Genomic DNA, 13,559 nt, shown 5'->3' with positions numbered 1-13,559 from the left:
ATCTCTGTAAGCAGATACCAGTCTCATGCTGGGTGCCTGCAATATAATTGGATCCTCATGGATTTGACTAATTTTTGACTTCCTTCCAAGAATTGACTGAACCAGGGCAACAGATTGGGGAACTTTAAACGTAATAATTGTGCACATCAATAAAATGGCTGTGTTTTTCTTGTTATTCTCAATGGTTTTAGTGGGTTACTCAGGTGAAGAACTGAACACTTATTAAGAATGTGTATTTCTTGTTGATAAGTCCATTTCAGTTATATACACTGCAATAGACACCAAGCAATCCATTTTTAAAAATATATATTTTATTAGAATTTTCCCATTTTTACAGGTAATACAACACACTCTCAAAACTGATACAGAACAGATTGATCGTTTCTCTGTACATGAATACAGAAAAAGGACAGGAGGAAACCAATTCAGTTGGTTCAGTGTATTCTGTATACCCAGTGTTTCCACATATACAAAAAAATAGAGAGGACAAGTAACAGGACGTGGGAAAAGAGGATAAAGCCATGGAAACATGGCAAAGTGGTGTACACTCTTGCATATTGTACATTAGAGGTAGTGCCACATAGCCTACAGAAAATAAAAGGAATTACATTCTCTGTTCCTCGATTGCGCTAGTTGATGGATGATCTTACGTTTCTGAATATGGAAATCAGCCTTACTGGAAACTGGAATTGTAACCTAATCAGTGCAATTTCAAGCTTGTTTTGCGGAAACTATCCCCGGCTGTTTAATGTAGAATTGCTGGTGTTACCTGAGAAGCTCCAGAACACCATACTGGGAGCAGACATGCCAAGAATGCTAATTGGATTTCCATATATGCCTGTAGGTGGCATCACATTCATTTTTATTCCGAGGTAAGGCACGCTTCGATGTCCTACACTACAAGAGCATGTAGTAACTGTGACATCCTGTAAAACTGCCCACTGCAATATAGATCCAAATTAATTCAATCCAGGGGTAGAGGTGGAGATGCCGACGTTGCATATTGGTATTTGCAAAATACTATAAAATGTGACAAACATAGCAAAAGAAATACAACACTACAGTATCACATAGAGTGCTTTAGGCTGACATCATATGAGCTATTGTACGCTTTCTCTGTTAAGCCCTGCAGTGAGAACATGAGTAGAATTTCAAACCAAAATGTTTGAAATATTTATCAAATAGCAAAAGTATGCTAATGAATATAATTCAAGCCATGATTACAAAGTGCCTTTCAAAAATAATATTGTTCTTGGGATGTGAACATTCATTGCCCATCCCTCATTGCCCTTGAGGGTGGCGGTGAGGTGCCATCTTGAACCACTGTACTCCCTGTGGTGTAGGAACATCCATCGCACCATCAAGTGCCACAATTTGACCCAGTGACAGTGAATAAACGGTGATAAATTTCTGAGTCAGGATGGTATGTGACTTTGATGGTAACTTGCAGGTGATGGTGTTCCCATACAACTGCTGCACTTGTCCTCCATGGTAGAGGTCACAGGTTTGGGTGGTATCACCATTCAAAGCACTGCAATTTCATCATGCTTTATATTACCTATTTCCTCTTACAGATACCAGCGCCAGTCACCATAAAACTGTCACTTTGCCTAAAGATATTTGAATATTTTCTAAATAAATGATTTATGGGTTTTCTCTTTTGATTACTCCCACCCTATCTGCCCTGCTCTTTACTGGGCTATTGTTCCGTATGATCCAGTCATGTTTTGATACCTTACCCCATTTTTGCTTGCAATTTCCTATTAAAACATAGAGGAGAGACCATTTGATGCCTTGAATCTGTTCCACCATAGAGTCATAGACGTTTACAGCATGGAAGCCAGGCCCTTTGGCCCAACTTGTCCATGCCACCTTTTTTTTAAAACCCCTAAGCTACTCCCAATTGCCCGCATTTGGGCCATCTCCCTCTATACCCATCTTACCCATGTAACTGCCTAAACCCTTATTAAAAGACAAGATTGTACCCGCCTCTACTACTACTACCTCTGGCAGCTCGTTCCAAACACTCACCACCCTCTGTGTGAAAAAATTGCCCCTCTGGACCCTTTTGTATTTCTCCCCTCTCACCTTAAAACTATGCCCTCTGGTTTTAGACTCCCCTACCTTTGGGAAAACATATTAATTATCTAGCTGATCTATGCACCACTCAATTAGATCATGGCTGATCTATCTTGGCTCTGTCTATCCATCAACCCCTACCCAACAAATATTTCATAATGTTGAATTTTTTAATTGAACACCCCCCCCCCCCCCACCCCACCTCCCCCCCCCTCCCCCCACCCTCCCCTCCGCCACCAGTTGTAAAGCTTTTTTTAGGGAGAAAATTCCAGATTTCCAGCACCCTTTGTGTGGAGAGATGCTTCCTGATGTCACCACAGAGCAGCTTGCTCCAATTTTAGGGTTTATGCTCCTTTATCCTGGAACTCCCCTGGCTGGAGGAAATAGTTGCCCTTTACTGACCTTATCAATTAATTTTAAAACACCCCTTAATCTTTTCTATTCAATGGAATGCAAACTAAAATTATACAACCTGACTTCATAATTTACTTCTATAAACCCCGGCATTATACTTGTGAATCTGCACTGCACCCTCTCCAAGGCCAGTGTCTCCTTTCTGAGATGCAGTGCTCAGAATTGAACACAGTACCCTAAGTGGAGTCTAACCAGTATCCTTAAGCAAATGCAGCGTAGCTTTTGTCCTTTTGTACCTCAGTCCCACAGTATTGATGATAAGTGTCAGGACGTTGCTTGACCACAACCAGGCTGGAATTCATTATTGCTCATCAATACAAGCACACTTCCAACAAGAATCACTGCCTGGCAATCACATGTAGGAACCTTGACATATTTTCCAATCCATAGCCCATGAATACTTTGGCTAATTATAGCACCCCTGCAAATAGCAGCTGAGATTAGCTAACTCAGCAGAGCCAGAGATTGGAACGTGAGACCTTCAATTACAGTACAGCTCTGCTACTCACTGAATCTTGTGTGGTCCTAATCCACGTTAGCCTTGGAGACGATGCAGAAGAATTTTAGTACGATGGTACTAGGCATGAGAGACTTCCATAACATGGAGCGATTCGAGATGATTGGATTGTTCTCCTTAAAGAGAATAATGAGGAGATATTTAATGGAGGTGTTCAAAATCAGGGATCATTTTGATAGAATCAGTAAGGAGAAACTTTCCACTGGCATGCTAAGCAGGACACACAAGATTTTTGTTTTATTTATGTGTTGCATTTGGGCATTGCTGGTGAGGCCAGCATTTATTGCCCATGCCTAAATGTCCTCGAGAAGATCATAGTGAGATGCCTTCTTGAGCAGGTGTTGTTGATGTGATTCATGTTGATACACAAGTGCAGTTTGTTAGGGAGGGAGTTCCAGCACTTTGACCCAAAACAGTGAGGAAATGGTGATATAGTTCCAAGATAGCATGGGTGTCCGATTTGGACGGGAACTTGCAGGCTGTGGTGTTCACATGTTCTTATTCTTGTGATAGAAGTCACCAGTTCCACTGAAGGAGCTTTGGTGAGTTGTTACAGTGCATCTTAAATATGGTGCACACTGCTGCCACTATGCATCAATGATGGAGCGTGTGAATATTTATAGTGGTGAATAGGGTGCCGATCAAGTGGGGGATGTTTGTCCTAGAGGATGTAGGAGTACAACTATTCAGTGGAGCTTATTCCATCACACTCCTAACTTGTGCCTTGTAGATGTTGAACAGGCTTTGGGGACTCAGGAGATGAGCCACTCATCACAGAATTCTCAGCCTCTGACCTGCTCTTGAAGCCGCAGTGTTTATACGGCCAATCCAGTTCAGTTTCTGCCCAATGGTAATCCTCAGGATGTTGATGGTAGGGGGATGCAGTATTGCAATTGAATGTCAAGGCGAGGTGGTTAGATTCTTCCTTGCTGGAGGTGGCCATTGCCCTGCAATATTGTGTCGTGTTCAATTCATGCTGCAGCCACTGTCTTCAGTGCCAGCTGCAAACTCTGTTCCCTAGCCCAGAAAAACTCTGATATTGCTTCCATTTAAAAAAAACATGCTTGTTCCCATATCCTTCCATGGCCTCACTCCCATTTCTTTTGTCAACTCCTCTGGCCCTATAATGCTCTGAGATAGCTGTGCTTCTCCATGGTCTCTGACCCTAATTATCTTCCCTCCAGTACTGGCCCCCATGCCTTCAGTTGCCCAGTCCTGAGTTCCACAATTCCTTTTATATTTCCTTTAAGACAATTGACCAAGATTTTGGTCATCTGTCTTAACATCCCTTGTGTAATTCAGTATCAAACCCTTTGCCTGCTAACATTCCTGTGAGGTGCCTTGGGACATTTTACTATGTTACTGGCATTATATAAATGCAAATTACAGTTGCGCAGTATTATTTATCAAATAGTTTTCCTTAAACATTCATAAGTAGCAAGTTGCATGCATCCCATCATTTACTGATAAGGTTTTTGAAGCTGTGGTCACTTAGATATCAGCTGCTACTGTTGTGAAGTTAGTGTTTGTAAAGTTATTTTTAAAATTGTAAAATGCTAAGAGTTGTAAAATGTTATGGTTCTGTTAAAAAAATGATGTTTTTAAAAGAGACGCAGGTGCAAAATGCAAGTACACAGAGAGCACAGACTGAAACATTGTATCGCGAGGCCAGGCAGTAGTGCTGCCAAGACAACAGGTTGTTTTTGAATGTTAATCAATCAGTTTAAACTACGCATTTGAATAACAGCAGCCTATCAGATTTGAATTTGATGTTTTGGTAACCTGTAAACCAATCCTATTGTGGGGATTTTGATATGTCATCAGGGGGTAGAAGAGCCAGCTCCCAGCTCCAGAGAGCCAGATAGCCACTGCCTCTGTCAGTCAGCCTCTGCCACAACTCACAGCTTGAGAGAGAGACACAGCCAGCAACTATCTCTGCCAGCGTAACAGCCACATTTATGTCTTAAAGGAAAGCCTCATCTCGATAGTGAAGACAGAAGAAATCAGCAAAGAAGACAGAAGATTCCAGAAGACGACAAATCTGGTTGAAATTTTGAGTGACTAAAGATTCTATTTTTTGTTAATGAGTGGGAATTGTATTTATCTAAACAGCATTCCATTAGAATTGTATTTTATTGGGTTTGTTAATGATTTAGTTAACCTGTTCACTGTTAATGAGATAAATAAAGTGTAACTTGTTGATTTTACAGAGGGAGTCTGTAAAGGATACTTTGATTTAACCACTAAAAGTTGCTGAAGCGCAGATATTACCCCTTCTCACACACTCTTTAACAGATTATGAAGGCAAGGTACTCTTCTTTGAGTTGTTGAGTGTTGGTTCTCAGAGAGCAGATCAACCTCCCCCTTCATAACACTACTAACGGGAGATGTTATATAGAGTTGCTGAATTAAATAATGTCAGAAAAATCGCAAGATGTCAAAACCAGAGCAGATGCCTGACGATGTATTACAGAGGTGAGAGGTCCGATGGCATCATTCTCCTAACAGTAATGCTTGAGTGGTTATTTGCAGTCATCGCAATCTGCAACTGTATTGCAGCTAACATAGATATTCCTGGTCAGGTTTGTATATCTGCTGCCCTTTTTGCTGCAATTCTCTTCGTTCAAACTCAAGTCATATGCTGTATAAGATCATAAGATATAGGAGCAGAATTAGGCCATTTGGCCCATCGTGTCTGTATCATCAGTTAAGAAATAAGAGAAGTATTAGACTATTTGGCCAATCAAGCTTGCTCTGTCATTCAATAGGATCATGGCTAATAAGACTGTGGCCTCAATTTCACTTTCCTGCTTATCCCCATTACCCTTCACACACTTTTAGATCAAAAATCTAACAGAGCCTTGAATATATTCAGTGAGCCAGCCCCCAATCTGTGGGGTAGAGAATCCCAAACACGGATGACCTTCTGGGAGAAGAAATTTCTCCGCATCTCCATCTTAAACGGAAAACCTCTTATTCTGAAACTGTGCCCCCTTTCCCCAGCTCTAGATTCCCCCATGAGGGGAAGCATCCTCTCAACAAACACCCTCATCAGAATTCTACCACCCCGCCCAACACGGAATCGGAGTGGGCAAAAGGCAGACAATGGAAATGTCTGTTGACCTCGGGTGAGATTTTCTGGTCTCGTATTGAGCGAGGCAGTAAAATCCTGTCTCGTCTCCTTGTTCCAACAAGATCACCCTTCATTCTTCTAAACTCAAATGAATGTAGGCCCAATGTGTTCAACCTCTCCCCATAAGATAAATCACTTCATTCCCTGAGTCAGTGCTGGGACCTTTGCTGTTTGTAATATATATAAATGATGGAGGAAAATGTAACTGGATTGGTTAGTAAGTTTGCAGACGACACAAAGGTTGGTGGATTTGCGGATAGCGACGAGGACCATCAGAGGATACAGCAGGATATAGATCAGTTGGCGACTTGGGCGGAGAGATGGCAGATGGAGTTTAATCCGAACAAAATGTGAGGTAATGCATTTTGGAAGGTCTAATACAGCTAGGAAATATGCAACAAATGGCATAACCTTTAAGAGTATTGATAGGCAAAGGGATCTGGGTGTACAGGTACACAGGACACTGAAAGTGGCAAAACAGATGGAGAAAGTAGTCAAGAAGGCATACGGCATGCTTGCCTTCATCGGCCGAGGCCTTGAGTTTAAAAATTGGCAAGTCATGTTGCAGCTTTATCGAACCTTAGTGAGGCCGCACTTGGAATATAGTGTTCAATTCTGGTCGCCACACTACCAGAAGGATGTGGAGGCTTTGGAGAGGGTACAGAAAAGATTTACCAGGATGTTGCCTGGCATGGAGAGCATTAGCTATGAGGAGAGATTGGAGAAACTTGGTTTGTTCTCACTGGAACAACGGAGGTTGAGGGGCGACCTGATAGAAGTCTACAAGATTATGAGAGGCATGGACAGAGTGGACAGTCAGAAGCTTTTTCCTAGGGTGGAAGAGTCAATTACTAGGGGGCACAGGTTTAAGGTGCGAGGGGCAAGGTTTAAAAGAGATGAACGAGGCAGATTTTTTACACAGAGGGTGGTGGGTGCCTGGAACTCGCTGCCGGGGGAGGTAGTGGAAGCAGATACGGTAGTGAGTTTTATGGGCGTCTGGACAAATACACAAATAAGATGGGAATAGAGGGATATGTACCCCGGAAGGGTAGGGGGTTTTAGTTCAGTCGGGCAGCATGGTCGGTGCAGGCTTGGAGGGCCGAAGGGCCTGTTCCTGTGCTGTAAGTTTCTTTGTTCTTTGTTCTTGTTCTTTGAATCAGTCAAGTGAATCTTCTCGCAGCTGCTTCCAATGAGAGTATGTACCTCTCGGCACCAAGGGCGGCACGGTAGCACCGTGGTTAGCACTGCTGCTTCACAGCTCCAGGGTCCTGGGTTCGATTCCCGGCTCGGGTCACTGTCTGTGTGGAGTTTGCACATTCTCCTCGTGTCTGCGTGGGTTTCCTCCAGGTGCTCCGGTTTCCTCCCACAGTCCAAAGATGTGCGGGTTAGGTTGATTGGCCAGGTTAAAAATTGCCCCTTAGAGTCCTGAGATGCGTACATTAGCGGGTAAAATATGTGGGGGTAGGGCCTGGGTGGGATTGTGGTCGGTGCAGACTCGATGGGCCGAATGGCCTCCTTCTGCACTGTAGGGTTTCTATGATTTCTATGATTTCTTTAAATAAGGAGACCAAAACTGTGCACAAGAACACAAGAAATAGAAGCAGGAGTGGCCACCAGGCCCTTCAAATCTGCCCCACCATTCAATACAATCATGGCTGATCTATGTCGGCCTCAACTCCTTTTCTGTGCCATTTCTCCATCACCCTCTATTTCTCAATCCATCAAATATTTATCAAATATTGATTCCTTCTACCAAAATGCATGACCTCACACTTCCCCGCATTAAACTCCATTTGCTAGGATTTTGTCCAGTCACCCAGTCTATCTGTATGCTGTTAATAGAATCCCCACAGTGCAGAAGGACATGATTTGACCCACCAAGTTTTCACCAACAACAATCCCACCCAGGCCCGTAACCCATGTATTTACCCTGCTAATCCCCCTGACACTAAGGGACAATTTACCATGGCCAAGCCACCTAACCCACACATCTGTTGCAGAATCTAGATGTTGTCTCACCAATGTCGTGTACAGTTATAGCAAGACTTCCCTATTTCTATACTCCATGTCTCTTACAAAAAAGGCCAACATTCCATTTGTCTTCCTAATTATTGGTTGTACCTGGATGCTAACATTTTGTGATTCACGTATGAGGACATTCAGCTCCAGCATTCTGCAATCTCTTTCTATTTAAATTATATTCTACAATTCTATTCTTCCTCCCAAAGTGGGCAACCTCACATTTTCCCACATTGTACTTCATGGGGGGAGTTCTGCCATCCTGCCTGCCACGGGAATTGCAGCAGGCAGGGGGCAGACCACACAAAGGTCCATTGACCTCAGGCAGGATTCTCCAGCTTTGGGGCGAGCGCGGTCGGAGAATCCCAATCTATATTTTTGCCCATTCACTCCACCACCAACGCTCAGTAGCAGCAGTGTCTATCTATCATTACTTTAGGGACACTTTTCTTGTGCCCTCCTCACAATTGCTTTCTTACCTATCTTCATATCGTCAGCAAGTGTGGTCACAACACAGCCGGTCCCTGATTCCAAGTCATTAATGTACATCCTAAATAGTTGATTCCCCGGCACCGATAGTTACAGCTTGCCAATCTGAAAATAACAAATTTATCCTGACTCTCTGCTTCCTGTTAGCTAATCCTCTATCCATGCTAACATATTAGTCCCAGCTCCATGTGATCTTATCTTGTGCAGCCTTTTATGTGGTACCTTACTGAGTAAGGGCAGAAGTTTTTTTCAGTTTATTAAAATTCATTTGTGGGACATGGGCGTCGCTGGCTGGGCCAGCATTTATTGCCCATCCCTAGTTGCCCCTTGAGAAGGTGGTGGTGAGCTGCCTTCTTGAACCGCGGCAGTCCACGTGCTGTGGGTTGACCCGTAATGTCATTAGGGAGGGAATTCCAGGATTTTGATTCAGCGACTGCGAAGGAACGGCGATATATTTCCATGTCAGGATGGAGGGTGGCTTGGAGGGGAACTAGCAGGTGGTGGTGCTCCCATGTTTCTGCTGCCCTTGTCCTTCTAACTGGAAGTGGTCGTGGGTTTGGAAGGTGCTGTCTAAGGATCTTTGGTGAATTTCTGCAGTGCATCTTGTAGATAGTACACACTGCTGCTACTGAGCGTTGGTGGTGGAGGGATTGAATGTTTGTAGATGTGGTGCCAATCAAGCGGGCTGCTTTGTCCTGGATGGTGTTGAGCTTGTTGAGTGTTGTTGGAACTGCACCCATCCAGGCAAGTGGGGAGTATTCCATCACACTCCTGACTTTAGTTAGGGAATCATGATTGGCACAGGCCTGGAGGGCCGAAGGGCCTGTTCCTGTGCTGTGTCTTTTGGAAATTCAGATACATTACACCTACTGGTTCCCCTTTATCTACTCTCCTTGTTACATCCTCAAAGAACTTTAGTTAATTTGTCAGCAATCATGCACATGTAGGGTTGTCAACTCTCCAGAATTATCCAGGAATCTCCAGGAATTAAAGATTAATTGTTTGGATATTGCTGCAAGTGAACTGAGTGGAGAAAAAATAATAATTGAGGCATTAAACAGAATGGGGTAGGGTTTCTGTCTTGGGCGCAATTGACAATTTGGACCAAAATTGCTATCAAGATTATGTTATTTTTCAGAATTTATTTTCTTGAGTTTCCATTTGAATAGTCTGGACAGAGTAGATAGAGAGAAACTGTTCCCGGTGGAGAAGGATCGAGAACCAGAGGACACAGGTTAAAACTGGTTGGCAAAAGAGCCAAGGGGACATGAATAAACTACATTAAGCAGTGAATGTTTAGGATCTGGCATGCAGCGCCTGGGAGTGTGGAAGAGGAGAATGTAATCATGGCTTTACAAGCAAAATTGGATAAACATCCAAAACAAAAAACATTGCAGGGCTACCTGGAACGGGCTGGGAGGTAGAACCAGTTGATTTGTTCTTGCAGAGACCTGGCACAGAACAACGGGCTGAACAGCCTCCTTCACTGCTGCAACCTTCTTATTATTCTAAACACATTTGCATAACGTTAAGCATCAAATTTTCCACTAACCAGCCTTTGCATCTAAAAATATTCCTTGATATTTTAAGATTGGTAACCTGTCGCAACTTAATTAACATAGCTGGAAATAGGTTTATAACAAAAAAATAAGCATTTTTAATAAGTGTGTGAGTAACTCAATTTTAAATAACTGGAAGTGACTAAAAAGAAACTGTACCAAAATATTTGCCAGTTTCATTGGTGTCAGTTTCTGTCAGTTTCTCAGTGAATATTTTTTTAAATATTTGAAAGGTTATGAAAGATGCCTATGAGAGCCTTTGCACCTGATTACAAAGTCATTAATCTGAGGAGCCTCTTTGGCAGTGTGAAGCAATGGCAGAAACTCACAGTGGTGAATGATTGAACCTGGGAATTGGCCAGTTTACAGTGCAACAGATGGTGGAAACTCCATTTGGGCTGGGTATGATTTGGACTTGAAATTCCTTAATCTTTAGCACTGGAGCAACCCATTTTTGGGTGAATTTCATCGGGAAAAATACACGCACAACCAAAACATTCCTGCTCATGATATAAAAAAATAGGAGATGGGGAGCCCATCCCTAGTTGCCCCTTGAGAAGGTGGTGGTGAGCTGCCTTCTTGAATCGCAGCAGTCCACGTGCTGTGAGTTGACCCTCAATGCCGTTAGGGAGGGAATTCCAGGATTTTGACCCAGAGAGGTTGTTCAGCCCGTTATGCCTGTGCCAGATCTCTTCAAGAAAAAATCAACTGGTTCTACCTCCCAGCCCGTTCCAGGTAGCCCTGCAATGTTTTTTGTTTTGGATGTTTATCCAGTTTCGCTTGTAAAGCCGTGATTACATTCTCCTCTTCCACACTCCCAGGCGCTGCATGCCACATCCTAACTATTCACTGCTTAACATAGTTTATTCATGTCACCATTGGTTCTTTTGCCAACCAGTTTAATCTGTGTCCTCTGGTTTTCAATCCTTCTCCACTGGGAACAGTTTCTCTCTATCCACTCTGTCCAACAGTCAATAATCATCCAACTGGTGTTGAGTCTGTTCATTTTCCAATTGTGAATTGTGGCCAGCATTATGTTGGAGATTACCCTACAGATTAAAATGGCAATTTAAATGGATCATAGAATAGCTACAGTGCAGAAGGAGGCCATTCGGCCCATCAAGCCTGCACCAACAACAATCCAACCCAAGCCCTATCCCCATAACCTCACATATTTACCCTACTATTCCCCCTGACACTAAGGAGCAATTTAGCATGGCCAATCCACCTAACTGGCACATCTTTGGAGTGTGGGAGGAAACCGGAGCACTCAGAGGAAACCCACGCAAACACAGGGAGAATATGCAAACTCCGCACAGACAGTGACCCAAGGTCTCTGACGCTGTGAGGCAGCAGTTGTGCCACATGCCACCCTGGATTACCAACTCTGAGTTTCCCATCTGGTAGTTTCTTAAATGTGCTCTGGACTATTCCTCCTGCATCGATTATTCGACCTTTGTGTGAAGAAATAATTCCTCAGATCTCTTCTAACTTTGCTTTACACAAAGCTTGCCCTGTACACGTCTTGCTGCCTCTAAAATGATTGTTCTATTCACTTTCCTGATGCTGTTAATATATCTACATAAGTAGTTAGCACTGCTGCCTTACCACGTCAGGGATCCGGGTTCAATTCCAGCCTTGGGTCACTGTTTGTGTGCGGAGTTTGCACTTTCTCCCCATGCTTGCGTGGGTTTCCTCCGGGTGCTCCGGTTTCTTCCCACAATCCAAAGATGTGCAGGTTAGGTGGATTGGCCGTGCCAAATTGCCCCTTAGTGTCCAAAGATGTTGTTAGGTTAGATGGATGAGCCATGGTGAATGTGCGGGGTTACGGGGATAGGACAGGGGGTGGTGGGGCGGGGTGGGTGGGGGGACTGGGTAAGATGCTCTTTTGGAGAGTTGGTGCAGACTCAATGGACCAACTGGCCTCCTTCTGCATTGTAGGGATTCTACGATAATATGTCCCCTGAGAATTGCATTTTAGAGGATAGAAACGCCTAGATTATTAATTCCTTTCTTGGAGCTAATTCCTCTAATACTTTCATTGAAATAGCAGACAGAAGAATTTCATACAAATATCTTAGCCATGTGTTAATAATATTACACAGCATGATTTTAACCCTTTGAAGTCAGTTTCCCTCCATCTGAATATTTCTCTTGCCAAAGAAAAATAAAAAGGAAGGGTTGGATTTCTATAGCATCTTTCATGACCGCAGGACAGACCAAAGCACATTCCAGGCAATGAAGCACTATTGAAGTGTGGTCACAGGTTGCAATGTCGTCTTCTGGAATCACTGTAGTCCATGGAACACCCACAGTGCTGTTACAGAGAGTGACTTGGAGGTGGTGTTGTTCCCAGTCCTCTGTTGTCTTTGACCTTCTAGATGACAGAGTGTACATGTTTGGAGGTGCCGTTAAAGGAGATTTTGTGAGTTATTATAGTGCATCTTGTAGTTGCTACACACTACCATTGTGCGTCATTGATGGAGGGAGTTCATGTTTGTGAACGGGGTGCCAATCAAGCGGGCTGATTTGTCCTGGATGGTGTCGAGCTTTTTGAGTGTTGTTGAAGCTGCACTCATCCAGGCAAGTGACTCCTGACTTGTGCATTGTAGATGGTGGACAGGCTTCGGGGGACAGGTGGTGAGTTACTACTTGCAGGGTCCCTAGCCTTTGAACTGTGGCCATTGTATTTATATGGCTGGTCCAGTTCAATTTCTGGTCAATGGTAACGACTAGGATGTTGACAGTGAAGGATTCAGCAATGATAATTCCATTGAAATGTCAAGGGGGATGGTTATATTTTCTCTTGTAGGAGGTGGTCATTGCCTGGCCTGCGAATGTTACTTGTGTTTATTAGCCTAAGCCTGAATATTGTCCTTGTCCTTCTATATATGGAATAGGCTACTTCAGTATTTGAGGAGTTGGGAATGGTACAGAACATTGTGAAATCATCAACAAACATCCCCATGTAATCCCTTGATGGAGGAAGGTTATTGATGAAGCATTGATGATCATTGGGCCTAGGACACTACCCTGAGAAACCCCTGCAGTGATCTCACAGGATTGAGATGATTGACCTCCAACAATCGCAGCCAACTTAGAGTCATAGAGCTTTACAGCATAGAAACAGGCCCTTCGGCCCAACTTGTCCATGCCACCCTTTTTTTTAAACCCCTAAGCTAATCCCAATTGCCCACATTTGGCCCATATCCCTCTATACCCATCTTACCCATGTAACTATCTAAATGCTTTTTAAAAGACAAAATTGTACCCACCTCTACTACTACCTCTGGCAGCTTGTTCCAGACACTCACCACCCTCTGTGTGAAAGAAATTGCCCCTTTGGACA

Source organism: Mustelus asterias, unplaced genomic scaffold (assembly GCF_964213995.1).
Source record: "Mustelus asterias unplaced genomic scaffold, sMusAst1.hap1.1 HAP1_SCAFFOLD_547, whole genome shotgun sequence".
In the NCBI taxonomy this organism is placed as follows: Eukaryota; Metazoa; Chordata; class Chondrichthyes; order Carcharhiniformes; family Triakidae; genus Mustelus; species Mustelus asterias.
This window is presented reverse-complemented; position numbering follows the sequence as displayed.